This window comes from Leucoraja erinacea, chromosome 5 (genome assembly GCF_028641065.1).
Source record: "Leucoraja erinacea ecotype New England chromosome 5, Leri_hhj_1, whole genome shotgun sequence".
Taxonomy (NCBI): Eukaryota; Metazoa; Chordata; class Chondrichthyes; order Rajiformes; family Rajidae; genus Leucoraja; species Leucoraja erinaceus.
Window position 1 is genome coordinate 36,251,516 of NC_073381.1, and position 13,633 is coordinate 36,265,148.

At 41.3% G+C, this 13,633-nt stretch overlaps 1 protein-coding gene across 2 annotated transcripts in view; it reads right to left on the bottom strand.

Moving 5' to 3' along the window:
* Positions 1-13,633, bottom strand: part of LOC129697127 (kelch-like protein 29) — a 388,072-nt gene that overhangs the window by 224,332 nt on the left and 150,107 nt on the right. The gene's annotated exons all lie outside the window — the stretch shown is intronic.

Consider the following 13,633-nt stretch of genomic DNA (forward strand, 5'->3'; position numbering starts at 1 on the left):
ACTAATAAGTGATAAAGCCAGCATAATTGGAGCATATTATGTTCCTGAATGCTGTACGACGTTAACAGTTATTTTGAACGGTTTCTTTTGACTGGTGACTATATTTCAAGCCACAAGTTAGTTTTAATGCATCTCCAATGCTAAGTACAAGTACAAAATAAATAAAGCATCTTTGAAGGCAACTTTCTTGAACAGTTTCACCAAATTTCCATATTACCTAGAATATATGACCACGGGCCCCGACCACGGGTCCACCGAACGAGGAAGACTGACTGAACATTTGTGCCTTCCATCACAGCGGGAAGTGCTGGTCCCAATGTGGTGAATGTTTTATGTTTAATTTCTGTTGTGTATTGTGTTCTTTCTTTCTTGCTGGGAGAGGACTGCTCATCTGCCCAGCTTTCTTGCCCTTGAGCAAAACTGCAAAATGCAGATGGCACCACTCAACCTCGGTTGGAGTGAAAGCCACTTAATAATGTAATGTTAAACATGAAAATAATTCTAACAAGCACAAAACAACTGGAATAACTTAGCAAGTCAAACAGCTTCTCTGGTGAAAAGGAATAGGTGACGTTTCAGATCGAGGCTCTGGGTCTCGACCAGAAATGTCACCCATTCGATTTCTCCAGAGATGCTGTTTGACTCACTAGGTTACTCCAGTTTTTTGTGTCTATCTTTGGATTAAATCAGCATCTGCAGTTCCTTCCTATACATAATTTTAATAAGCAATTTATTTCAGTGGCAATTTTATTAAATACATATTTAAAGGCAGGAAATGACATTGAATCTTTAAAATGAATGCTGGTAGGGTAACAAATGAAGAGGAGTCTGCTCAGTGCAGAATGACCTCCCCACTGTGTACACAAGTGAAATTATTTTTTCAATATGAAGGTGTAAAGAGACAAAACTTACACAGACACTGCAACCAATTTTTGATGAAGCATTATCTGACCTAATAAGTTATCTCAATTTATCTCTCCAAGATCTCCCATTCCTTCTCTCCAGAGACGCTGCCTGTCCTGCTGAGTTACTCCAGCATTTTGTGTATTTCTTTTGTTTAAACCAGCACCTGCAGTTCCTTCTTACACATAGAGTATAAACCTGTTGAGTATTTCCAGCAAAGAAAGACACAAAACTCAGCAGGTCAGGCAGCATCTCAAGGACATGGATAGGTGATGTTTCAGATTCAGATCCTCATTAGCATATACATGAATATGCATGAAAACATTACAATATCCTTGGCGTAATTTGCAAACAGCCAGACCCTGCACCCACCTCTTCTCATTTAAGTTCTTCAGACAGAGCTCCCCCACCCCCTACCAGAGTTTTAACAATCAAGTTAGCTTCTGAGCATTCAATCTGATTTTAGGTATAATTTTTCAATAGTACCCTACTCAGTGAAAGTAGGTTATGCTCGATATATGGTTATATGGTTTAACTAAATACAATCTTAAATAAAAAATCACTGCTAATTTAATTGCTAATAGAACAGTTGGTGCCTGTCTCCACAACAGATAGCGATATCAATTCCAGAAAAGCAAATGAGCTTTGCCGCAATAATGGATCACCTCTCTCAACTTTTCAACAATACGCCAAAGGTTACATTGTTATTTCTTAGCATCCCTGAGCAGTGAATTATAATTATATCAGGGATAATAAGAATGTAATATGTAATTGCAGTAGGCTTGTGTTAGAATGTGGCAGCCTGCCCACCACATTGCTTGACGACTGACGACAATTTCTTCATCTACGGTGAAATGCTACTGAAGATAAGCAGCTTTTCAAGATTCAAAATTGACGCACTTTCTCACCAGCTGACAGTGTTGACCATTCCAAAACCTTTACTTAGTTCTTATAATAAAGAAACATCTATGGAGAAAAAAAGCATCCACATGCACCAGCCGGCTCTAATTAGGTGGGCAAACGTTTCGGGTGCATAGAGGGCATCTGCTGTGAAATTTTGTGAATTACTTTTGTCAGAGTAGTTAAAATATTTCTAAGTATTCTGAGCAGACTTGTGCAATGACTGTGTGCAGAAGTCAATTTAAACTTCATTGTTAAAGGGCTCTGCAAGTGTAGAAAGGGCTCACACAAGATTCAGTGACTCCTCACCTGATTTTATGCTGTGCAGTGTAGATACTTGGAATATAACATTCTTAGTGATAGGAAAAAGCCTGCCGAAGATACAAAGAACCTCTGGCCGAAGGTTGCCCAGAAGTTTAGCAAGGCTGGAGACACAAGAAATTGCAGATGTTTGTTCAGAAATGAAGACACACAGTGCTACAGTGACTCATAGAGTCAGGCAGCACCACTGAGGAACATGGATAGATGACATTTCAGGTCTTCAGACTCTGACGTCTTGGATCAGAACCCTTCTTCAGACTCTTCTTCAGTGCCACCTACCCATGTTCTTCAGAGGTGCTGCCTAACCAGCTGAGTTACTACAATAATGTGTGTCTTTTCCTGAGTAAGGTTGGCTTGTTTTAGTATAAAATTGAGGTGGTGAAATGGGAAAAGAAGTTTTGACAGATTGCAGGTGCTTTAGTGACCTTTATGTGATGAGAGCACCTGGGAATAAATGTTAACTGCTGCTCTTTTATTGTCTGTGTCAACCTCCTCCTTCTTACCATCCTGATCCAGTTCTTCACTATTCAGTCTGATAAAGGGTCTTGACCCGAAACGTCACCCATTCCTTCTCTCCAGAGATGCTGCCTGACCCACTGAGTTATTCCAACATTTTGTGTCTACCTACCTCTTCGATTTACAGGTTCTCCCTTTTTTCAGCTTGTGTCCTTGATCCTAGGTGCAATGCAATATTAAGCAGCATGTACAATGCCAACATCAATTTTAAAATCTTGATTATTGCACACCGAAGGAATCATACTAACCCCTCAAGACATCTTCTGCAAGCCCAAGTTTAATTTTTTTTTTGTTGACAGATAACTTTGATTATGGTATAGACAATAGACAATAGGTGCAGGAGTAGGCCATTTGGCCCTTCCAGCCAGCACCGCCATTCAATGTGATCATGGCTGATCATCCCAAATCAGTACCCCGTTCCTGCCTTCTCCCCATATCCCCTGACTCCATTATGTTGTAATACGCACCGATTTGGTTTCTTACATAAGCCATGTTTAAAGAAGTTAACCACCATCTCTGAAAAGCTACAATGTCTGCTTGGAGATATGAGAAAATAATCCAGCAGAAGGATGACACCACGCCCAAAAATATTGTGTACACCAATTCCGAACCAAACATGAACACTACTTACAAGTCTTTTAGATGAGAAAGTGGTCTGTATCATCTGATTTCCCTGACAAGATTTTAAACCCCATTTAATGATGTTTCAGTGGTTGACTGGCAAGGTCCAGGAAGCCTGGGAAACATGTGTGCACAGAATTACACCCCAAACTCCTCACAAAAGCCCACACAATTAAGTATCACCAAATTGAAATTGCCAATCTACATGATTTGAGTGGGTGTGTGGGGAGGTGGATCGAGGTTTTCCACATGCTTACTACTTGATGCGCCAGATATAGCGTGGGCAGAAGATAGGCAGGGAAGGTTAGCTTCTGATTATTGCTTTCATTGCATTCAGTCCCCTGTCTGTCCGTATCTATTCCCTCAAGGTTAAAATGTAGCCTCCCCAAAACCACTTAATGTTTAATGACCTCATGTTTAAAAATGAATTACTGTAAATATGATTTCTTTGTAAATATTAGTCAGAATATGTTCAATGCAAATTTTCATCTGCAATGGTACAGTGACCTTTATGGATTATTAACTATCTAGCTATTAAGTCTGTGGTATGAAATACCTTTCAATCGATTATAGCACAAATGAACCATTAATTCACATTCAAAGCAAAGCTAATGTGACTAACCAAATGCATTATTTTCCTCAAAATAGTGTAAATAATTCAGGAGTAACCTTTATTTCCTGTTTTTAGCAGAAAACACTATTTGTCTTTCGGGCAGGAATAGTCTTGGCTTGTTTTTTGTTATGAAAATAAGTGAATAGAGGAAAAAAGATTCCCTGGTGATAGATGGTCCAATGAGAAGAAATTACACTAATATCATCTGAACATTTCTGTCCATCACTTCAGGGATGAGTCTTTTAAAAAATATTTTGCTGTGTCATCAAGAACAGAAAATTAGATTGCCTCACGTTATTTAATAGCTGCAAGCAATTATTTTGCTGTGAAAAAGCAATGAAAAATCTGTCACTCACAGCCTTCACTTCACTCGTTGAGGTCAGAATGGCACTCTGAGGATTTTCTGTATTTGCAGTACATTTTGAAACTGTTACGCATACAATATTTCATAACCAACATGTCCAAGATACAAGAGAAGAAAAGCTGACATAAATGAATGGTGCACTGTTGATCTAGTTGGGATATTTTACAACAGTGAAGGGATCAAAATTATTCCAACATTTGTGAAATTAATTTAATTGCAGAAGCTTAAAAATCAAGTTTGTCATGGGCATCAAAATAGTTAACTAATTGTTGTTTATGACCATATTCCAAAATCCGTCTGGGGTATGGAAGTTTATGAAAGATTTTAATTACTGTTATGCAAATGTACCATGACAATAATTGCAAGATAATCTTTCGATGTCATGCATTTGTGTAGGAGGTTGGCGATGTACTTGCTTCAATGGTAAATCCAGATTAATTCCATTGATGTTTCATATTCTGTACCAGCCGATGTTATATTTCTTGTAGCTTGTATTTTGTAGAAAAGTCTGTTAGGGGCATCTATCATATCTTTAGCTAAGAATGTGGTATTCTGCATGTTTACTGGGAATTAAAGTGTCGGGAATATCAAGAGAGTACATAAAGATTTCCATCTCAGTAAGTTCAACTACTGGTATTTTTTTAATTCAATACATCTTCCATTTTCAGGTTTCCTAGTTTTCGTCAGTAAATACAGACAATTGCTTGGTATGTCAAAGTTTACATTCAATGGAACATTACCACAATGCACTAAAATAAAAATTTGTTTCTGTTTTATGACAAGTTCAATGCATCACTTCACAGCTACCAAACTCTATTCCCTAATACTTACCTGTGCCACACATCATGGCCCAGATTTTGAGCTATGGATTGGTGGGGTTTATAACTATAAAGTGGGATTTCAGACTGCATAGAATAAATCTGTGCAGTTAAATAAGAAACCAGAAGGCGCTGCTCAGGTATACCTGTTCCCCTGAGATTAAGCTGCATTGATGGCATGGCAAGAGACCTGGTATGGAGATCAATGTAAAGATACAAAATTGTGGAACCAAGGAAAAAATAATTAAAAAGACATGCTGAGTCAAGATTACTACAATTTCTTGACTTCCAAAGATTTAAATGTCAACTCCATGGTATTTAATTTTGTTTGCTGCCAATGGATGGTGTTGACATGATGTTCATTTACTTCATGTCTCAACCAAGTTATTCACCGGGTGGCGCCAGTAACGGTTGCCTTGCGAACAGTCTGTCCGTCCTTTCTTTCCTTTATGTTTAAAAGTATGTGTTAAATGTGTTAAATGTATGTTTTCCATGTTCTTTAGCTTGTTTTATGTGGGGGTTGTGGGAGGAATTTGGGGGAAACTTTTTCTAATCTCTTACCTCGATGAAGTTGCGATTATTTTCCGTATCGTATCTCCATCCGCACTGCGACCAAACGTAGAGGAGTTGGCGGCCTTTGCCGGAGGTCGCCGAGAGCTCCACCGCAGAGCCTGTGGACTTACCAAGCAGAGCTACCATCCCTTTGCCAGGGATCGACCATGGCTGATCTATCTCTCCCTCTCAACACCAATCTCCTGCCTTCTCCCCATAACCTCTGCCACCTGTATTAATCAAGAATATCTCTGGTCAGAGACCAACTTCAGGGACTTCATGTCGCAGGAGTTTTGACCACCCTGAGGCGGGAGTTTTATCGCTCGACGGATGCTTCGACCGCCGGCTGCGGGAGCTTCGATCGGCCCGACGGAGAATATGAAGGTGACTGAACTTTTTTGCCTTCTATCACAGTGAGGAATGTGGGGAATCCGCTGTGGTGGATGTTTATGTTAACATTTATGTAATTGTGTGTCGTTGCTTTTTTTTTCGTATGGCTGTATGGTAATTCGCATATACCTGTACCTTAATTGGTGCATGTGACAATAAAAGTCCTTTGAACCTTTTGAACCATGGGGTCAAAATTGTGAAGGGATAGCATCACTCATAACCAGCCTGCATTTGTTAATGGGAAGGTCACCCCAACCCCCCCCCTCTCCTCCCCCCACCCCACTCCACTCCCCCCCCCCCTCCCGCCCTTCCCCCCCCCTCCCCCACCTTTCCCTCCCAACTCCAGTCCCGTCCCGACCCCCCTGGGAAACTGAAGAGAGTGACGATCAACTGCCATGGATACAAATAATGTCATACACAAGAAAGGGCAGATGCTGGTTGACAAAAAAGTGCTGGAGTAACACAAAGAAGCAGCAGAATTTTGGAAACGTCATCCCGTCACCCATTCCTTCTCTCCAGAGATGCTGCCTGTCCCGCTGAGTGACCACTGAGGGAATTCCCACGTATATGAAGCAGAGAGAAACGCTCTGGCACTGGACGGTGCACATTTTCCCGTTGTAGGTCATATCAATAGATGCGGCCGCGCTGAATTCTATCTTTAACTCAAAGCCGCAGGATGGAGCTGTCTTCTTTAACACTGTTGCTTCGCTGCCACCGCCTCCTTGCTGCACAACGGCAGCGAGTGCGGGGCCGAGATCCTGCCTAGTTTTTTTAAGTTCTGAAATTGAATAACTTTCAATATTGAATCAGAATATACTTACTGTATGAGATGCTGTCCATCTCCTTTATGTGATACTTAAAACAGGCCTTCATTCACGGTTGGCTCAAGAGTAACTCGGGAGAGGAACTTGGGAACTCGGGAGAGGAAATTGGTACATCGCAGAAATGAGAAGTAAACGGCAAACTTAGGCATACACATGGGAACTCGTTTAAACTCGTGAACATAAACTTGAAATCTCGTAGTGTGATTTTTTCTTTCACTCGGGATCACTCGTGGATGGACTCGCACCGTGAGTCAGGGCCATAAGAATTTCATTGTTCTGGAACATATGATAAATAAAATACTCTTCTACAAATTTTAGAAGCTGCTAAAAATTGAAAGATAAAATCTGACGGCTTCAAAGCTTGGGCTGGAACCACCCTTTTCCTGCTGTGTTTGCTTCTTTGTTCACTCAGTCAATGGCTTACAAGTGCATGGTGCAGCCTCGAGCTGCTTGTGTTGTGGAAACCCAAGATATAGTCTGTCAAAATGCACTACCCAAATTATTTCAGATTTTAGGCCACAGCGTGTGTGAGTAGAAATAGTGAAGTGTAGCATGAATGAGGAAAAGCAAATGGAATTGGCAGCACAGCAGGCAGAACTCCTTGCTGAAAGCCAGCAGGAGCCGTTTTGCCTAAGGAATGCAAGCCTCTTATCTCTCAGATTGAGAAAGATGATTTTCTGTTAGCTATTAAAATCTTGCTTTAGCAGGCAGTATATTGTTTGCATTGTAATATATTTTGGAAGAGACATAGATGCGCCTCATGATAAACAATGGTTCCTTCCAGAGCAGTGACAATTTACAATGATTATAATTTTGTGCATACGGTCATAGATCAGCTACAAATGTTTAAAAAAATACTTATTCATAAGATGTAAGATAGGTATATATGTGGGAAATGTAAATGTTGGTTTAAAGTTGGTTTAGAGTTGTTATTACCTTGAGACATCATGTTACATTGTTACCTACTTCATGCTGTTAGGTATTAACTGCTGAACTAAAAATATGTGTTTCTCTGACACTTTGAATATAATAAATGTGTAATATCCAAGTGTCAACACAGGAAGAAGTTAGAACATAGAACAGTGCAGCACAGGAATAGGAACGGGCTCTTCAGCCCACAATGTTTGTGCCAAACATGATGCCTGATCTTCAAGATATGCCTACCTTGAAGAAGTTCTTCAAGATGATGCCTGATCTCATCTGCCTGTACGTGATCCATATCCTCTGCCAATTCTCTGCATTTTTGTGTGCCTATCTAGTGTGCCTATCTAAAAGCCTCTTAAATACCATTATTGTTTCTGCCTCCATCACCACCGTGGTAGTGCATTCCAGGCCCCCCACCACTTCCTGTGTGAAAAATAACTTGCCCAGCACATATACATTAAACATGTTTAGATTTGCACTCTGTATTTTATATGTTGTATATTTACACTATGGGTAAAAGTGCCTACCCTTTCATAATTCTCTCATAATTTTACATATTTCTTTCAAGTCTCCTCTCATACTAAAACGCTCCAGAGAAAACAATCCAAGTCCATCCAACCTCTCCCTGAAGCTGAAGACTGAAATTCCCCCAAGGTGATGCAGATCTTCAGTTTAGGTTCAGTATGATCTGGGCTGGAGAATTTGTTCATACAGCATAGTGACATCAGTGCCACATATGCAGCTGCCAAATAGAAAAGTCATCCGATGTCGGTCCAGTCTTGTAGTCTATTCCCTTAAGGCACGGAAGGAAAATCAGTGGAAGATGGAAAGGTGTGGAGTGGTGGTTAAGGTCCAGAGGATGGATTATGATTCAGTTGACAGGAAAAATAATGTGTTCTTCGGTATACACCAAGGAAAAGGATATTGAAATATGTGAGGTAAGGGAAACAAGTAGAGTAGCTATGGAAACTATGAGGATCAAAGAAGAGGAAGTACTGAAACTTTTGAAAAATATAAAAGTGGATAAGTCTCCAGGTCCTGATAGGATATTCCCTAGGACATTGAGGGAAGTTAGTGTAGAAATAGCAGGGGCTATGACAATAATATTTCAAATGCCATTTGGAAATGGGAATGGTGCCAGAGGATTGGCGTACTGCGCATGTTGTTCCATTGTTTAAAAAGGATTCTAAGAGTAAACCTAGCAATTATAGACCTGTTAGTTTGACGTCAGTGGTGAGCAAATTAATCGAGAGGCTACTTAGAGATAATATATATAATCATCTGGATAAACAGGGTCTGGTTAGGAACAGTCAACATGGATTTGTGCCTGGAAGTTCATGTTTGACTATTTCTATTGAATTTTTTGAACAGGTTACTAAGAAAATTGATGAGGGTAAAGCGGTGGCTGTTGTCTATATGGACTTCAGTAAGGCCTTTGACAAGGTTCCACATGGAAGGTTGGTTAAGAAGGTTCAATTGTTGGGTATTAACAGTGGAGTAGCAAGATGGATTCAACAGTGGCTGAATGGGAGATACCAGAGAGTAATTGTGGATAACTGCCAGGTTGGAGGCTGGTGACTGCTAGGGTGCCTCAGGGATCTGTGTTGGGTCCACTGTTGTTTGTCATATACATCAATGATCTGGATGATGGTGTGGTAAATTGGATTAGTAAGTATGCAGATGATACTAGGATAGGTGGTGTTTTGGATAATGAAGTAGATTTTCAAAGTCTACAGAGAGATTTAGGCCATTTGGAAGAGTGGGCTGAAAGATGACAGATGGAGTTTAATGCTGATAAGTGTGAGGTGCTACATCTTGGCAGGACAAGTCAAAATAGGACATACATGGTAAATGGTAGTGAATTGAGGAATGCAGTTGAACAGAAGGATCTAGGAATAACTGTGCATAGTTCCCTGAAGGTGGAATCTCCTGTAGATGGGGTGGTAAAGAAAGCTTTTGTTGTGCTGGCGTTTATAAATCAGAACATTGAGTATAGAAGTTGGGATGTAATGTTAAAACTGTACAATGCATTGGTGAGGCCAATTCGGGAGTATGGTGTACAATTTTGGTCGCCAAATTATAGGAAAGATGTCAACAAAATAGAGACAGTACAGAGGAGATTTACTAGAATGTAGCCTGGTTTTCAGCACCAAAGTTACAGAGAAAGGTTGAACAAGATAGGTCTTTATTCTTTGGAGCGCAGAAGGTTAAGGGGGGACTTGATAGAGGTCTTTAAAATGATGAGAGGGGTAGACAGAGTTGACGTGGATAAGCTTTTATCCATTGAGAGTAGAGAAGATTCAAACAAGAGGACATGATTTGAGAATTACGGGACAAAAGTTTAGGGGTAACATGACGGGGAACTTCTTTACTCAGAGAGTGGTAGCTGTGTGGAATGAGCTTCCAGTGGAAGTGGTGGAGGCAAGTTTGATTTTATAATTTAAAAATAAATTGGATAGGTATATGGACGGAAAAGGAATGGAGGGTTATGGTCTGAGTGCAGGTAGATGGGACTAGGTGAGAGTAAGTGTTCGGCATGGACTAGAAGGGCCGAGATGGCCTGTTTTCCGTGCTGTAATTGTTATATGGTTATATGGTTATGTCATGTTTCTTCAAATCACTCTCACTAAAAAAGCATCAACTGTAAATAACATCCACTATTCCCTTGACAGGATCCATATGTGGAGCTTTTACCGAACTGGACCCGTTTCATGCCTGACAACTGGTGTTGGATAGACTGATGGGACTGAAGGCTGATAAATCCCCAGAGCCTGATGGTCTGCATCCCTGGGTACTTAAGGAAGTGGCTCTAGAAATCGTGGATGCATTGGAATTTTCCAATGTTCTATAGACTCAGAATCAGTTCCTGTGGATTGGAGGATGTTAATGTTATGTTATCCCACTTTTTCAGAAAGGCGGGAGAGAGAAAACAGGGAATTATAGACCAGTTAGCCTGACATCGGTGGTAGGGAAGATGCTGGCATCAATTATAAAAGATGAAATAGCCACACATTTGGATAGCAGTAACAGGATCGGTCCGAGGTTTACAAGGTTAATTCCCGGATGGCGGGATTGTCATATGCTGAGAGAATGGAGCAGCTGGGCTTGTACACTCTGTAGTTTAGAAGGATGAGAGGGTATCTTATTGAAACATATAAGATTGTTAAGGGTTTGGACAAGCTAGAGGCAGGAAACATGTTCCCGATGTTGGGGGAGTCCAGAAACAGGGGCCACAGTTTAAGAATAAGGGGTAAGCCATTTAGAACGGAGACGAGGAACCACATTTTCTCACAGGGAGTTGTGAGTCTGTGGAATTCTCTGCCTCAGAGGGCAGTGGAGGCCGGTTCTCTGGATACTTTCATGAGTGAGCTAGATAGGGCTCTGAAAGATAGCGGAGTCAGGGGATATGGGGAGAAAGCAGGAATGGGGTACTGATTGGGGATGATCAGCCATGATCACGTTGAATGGCAGTGCTGGCCTACTCCTGCACCTATTGTCTATTGTCTATTGGTATCACAATGATATATTTCCCATAGAGGTTGCCAAATCTCTGGAATTCCCTACACAGGAACTCTCTACTCGGGAGGGCTGCCGAGCCTTGATCACTGGGGTGTGTTAAGAGGGAGTAGTTATATTTTTGAAAGATCATGGGGAACTAGTACAGAAGAAATGACAAGTCCTGGGCCAAAGCAGCCAGGATCATATTGGATAGCAGAGCAGGCTTGAGCTGCCAAGTGGTCCACTCCTACTCCTGTATTCTCAAAGCCCTGTCCCACGGTATGAGTTCATTCCAAGAGCTCTCCCGAGTTTAAATCAAACTCGTGGTAAGCACGGAGAATGAACGTAGCGGGTACGTCAGAGCTCGGGGACGTCTCTTAGTGGCTCGTAACGCTTATGGCAGGTACTCTGGAAGACTCGCTAATGGCAGGTAAGCACGGGAAGACTCGTGAAGATTTTTAAACATGTTAAAAAATGTCCACGAGAGCCCCGAATACCTACGAGTGGCCATTACCGTAAATCTCCGAGTTCGAATCAGGGCAAACTCGGGAGAACTCTTGGAATGAACTTGTACCGTGGGACAGGGCTATTAAGCTCTTTCACAATGATTGCAATGTGGACAGAACAGGAGAAAAATGCTTGAGAGACAGCTTTAACACATAGGTCCTCCCCAGTTTGAGTCCCTGTGTTTGGAAGACCTGCGGTGTGGATTTGCCATCTCCTGCCATGTGGAAACTCTGTGTGGACCAATATAATTGCATCATCCAGAAAAATCTGAATGGCTGTGTAAAACGCCCTGGTTCAACAACACTTTGCCCTTGGTTGGCTTATGTTTTTATTTCAGCCACATTTCTGACTTGCAAACTGTTCAGTTCGAGAACAGTTCTGTTCAGCTCAGTTTATTGTTCCGTGTACCGAGGTACAGTGAAAAGCTTTTTGTTGCATGCTGACAATACATGATTGCAATCAATCCATTTACAGTGTATAGAAACATGATAAAGGAATAGCGTTTAGTGCAAGATAAAGCCATCAAAGTCCGGTCAAGAATGGGACATCAAAGAGGTAACTAGTCACAGCTCTCTGGTTGTGGTAGGATGATTCAGTTGCCTGATGACAGCCGGGAAAAAACTCCCTGAATCAGGTGGTGTGCGTTTTCACACTTCTATACCTTTTGCCTGATAGAGAGGGGAAATAGGGAGTGACCGGGCTGTGACTTGTCCTTGATTATGCTGCTGGCCTTGCCAAGGCAGCGTGAGGTATAAATGGAGTCAATAGAAGGGAGGTTGGTTTGTGATATGATCTGGGCTGCGCCCACAATTATCCTCAACATAACCCTGTCGTAACCTGGGTGAGATCTACATTCACGTAAATCAAAGCAGGTGCGCCTTTATCCAACGCAAGTTCAGACAACTTCTGTGCCTCAGAAGGATGAGGATGGGCTGACTTTAGTATAGGTCAAAGTATCCACAAAAATAACGGTTAGGGAAATGAATCATGTTACAGTGCTCTGACCTTTCCTTGGGAGTTATAGTGAAAAGATTTGTTTTGCATACTATCCAATCAGATCAGATACTATATATAAATACAATCATGTCAAATACTAGATAAACACAATCATGTTAAACTCAAGTACAATAAGTCGAGCAAAGGGGCAGATGCAATATAGTTACAAAATATAGTTCTCAGCATTGTAGTGCAATAGTTTGATAAACAAAGGCCAATGTCCACAATGGGGTAGAGGTGAATCAGACTGTACCTTAGCTTGTGGAAGGACTGTTCAGAAGCCTGATAACAGAGGGGCAGCAGCTGTTCTTGAGTCTGGTGGTGCGTGCTTTCGTTTCTGTATCTTTTTGCCTGACTGGAGCAGGAAGGAGGAATGATCAGGGTAGGACAAGTCTTTGATTATGTTGGCTACTATTTCGAGCTGCATGCCAAGCTGCATGCTGTAGATGGAATCAATGATGGGAAGTCTGGTCTGTGTGGTAGACTGGGCCACATCCATGACTCTCTGCAAATTCTTGTGGTTGTAGTCAGAGTTGGTTCCAAACCAAGCTGTGATGGAACCTTACAGTATTATTTCTATGGTGCCTCTGCAGAAGTTTGTGAGAGTCATTGGAGACAATTTCCTCAGTATCCTCAGGAATATTGTTTGTCCCCATCTCCCATTATGGGATAGGGATTCAAAGGTTTATTGGTATAGTAATCAAAAATGAGAGGTTTGTTTTAGTCACAGAATATTAAGGATGGTGGCATAACTATTTACCCTAAAACAATAATACCAATGCATGATTGCAACATACTTCAGGTGCCTGAGTATTCACTGCTGTAATAAGCAGACATATTTCCATGGTACTGCTGGGTATTAGTACATCACCTAATACTCCACAGT